The 1571-nt window shown below is 44.9% G+C and overlaps 1 non-coding gene across 1 annotated transcript; it reads right to left on the reverse strand.

Annotated features, from left to right (window-relative positions):
* Positions 1–1147: 1147 nt before the first annotated feature.
* On the reverse strand, positions 1148–1253 carry LOC112937673 (small nucleolar RNA R71). Its single transcript, XR_003240336.1, has one exon. It is a non-coding gene; the product is annotated as a small nucleolar RNA R71 (small nucleolar RNA).
* Positions 1254–1571: the final 318 nt, after the last annotated feature.

Raw genomic sequence — 1571 nt, forward strand, 5'->3', positions numbered from 1 at the left:
TAATTACTTGGGGAGGGTACTCCTCCGTATTTAGCCCTGGTTGTATGGTCATGACGGGCTAGGGTGGCTTCTCGAAACACCAAGAGGACACTGGGTACGGGGTATTGGTTGCATGACTGTATAATAGCAAGTATAGACTAAAGATGTATGTATACTAGAAGTACAGGAATGATACTTTTCTTATTCTTTCACCACTTAGCTTAGACTATATTTTAGAGTGAGTATTTCTTAGTTCTTTCTTCTGTGTGTCACCCTACCCTTTGAACTGAGTTAACCCCTGCATAGACTTTGATGTATATAAGTAACATATAAACTATTACCATAGTACTCTCTTATCATATCTTCCCTTGGGATAAAATAAATACGATACCTTGGAATACTCCCGGGTGAAATGCTACAATGGTATATCCGTGCGCTTGCGGATCACATCTGTAACCATAATATACCATGAGTATTTCTAGTGCTATTGCTGGAAATTATATTTCCAGTAGTGCCACTAAGAAATACCAAACAAGCATTTCTGGCGCCGTTGCCGGGGAAGATAAATGATTAAGAGTTCACTACTTGCTAATAATTTTATATTTACCTCTATATAAGTCACTGTCCTTTGTAGGCAAACCTTGTTTGTTTTCTCTTTTATGTGAAAACAGGGTAGTACAGGACTGGTTATGATCTGCCAACCAAATTCATATCTAGAGTCACTGGTGAAGTGAAGCCGACCTCGTGTCGTTCATCCTCAAGGTTACTCTATCGGCAACCAGACCAGTCAATTTCGCGCCACAAGAATTGCATGATACGGCTGAGAAGACCCTTTGCAAGTTTGCTGCTCCCTCTGTTGGGTAACATGCTAGATGGAACCCACGTCAGTATGGGAGATGGTGCTTTGATCTGAAAATCTGCTTAGTCAAGATGGCGCAGGCTTGCACATTCTGTGGCAAGCCTAAGGAGGATGCAAGTGCTTATTTACAGCAATTCCTGGAAAGCTGTAGCACGTATACCGTCAAAGGAATCAGACTCCAACTGTTGCCGCTCTCCCTCCTCGAGAGAGCAGAACAGTGGTTCTACATCAACCGTGTAACAGTGAATACCCGGAATAAGCGCTCAACGGCATTCCTCTCAAAAATTTTCCCGATGGGCAAGACCAACACTCCTCGTGGAAGAATATCTAGCTTTCAGCAGATGAGGGATGAAACCATTCTTGAAGCTGGGGAAATGCTGCAGGAGTACGTCACCACCCGTCCTCATCATGGGCGTCCATCCTGCAGAATTTCTTCAACGGATTAACCCTCTCGTCCTGGGATCACCTGGACGCTGCTGCTGAAGGAGCACCCTTCTCAAAGACGGTCAGTGATGCCAACCAACCTGATTGAGAAGATGGTCTCAAATATTGGTTGGAGCAAGGAACGACTCCAAACCCGTCAACGCGGCATGTACACCGTCGAAGGGATGGAAATGCTCGCCGCCCAGTTGGATCTCCTTATGAAGAGACTGGACAACAATGAGAAGGACGCCAAGCAGAGTGCCGTTAAGGCTTTGGGCTCTCACATAACATGTGAGGTCTATGGCAAAAC

The sequence above is a fragment of the Oryza sativa genome, chromosome 1 (assembly GCF_034140825.1).
Source record: "Oryza sativa Japonica Group chromosome 1, ASM3414082v1".
Taxonomy (NCBI): domain Eukaryota; kingdom Viridiplantae; phylum Streptophyta; class Magnoliopsida; order Poales; family Poaceae; genus Oryza; species Oryza sativa.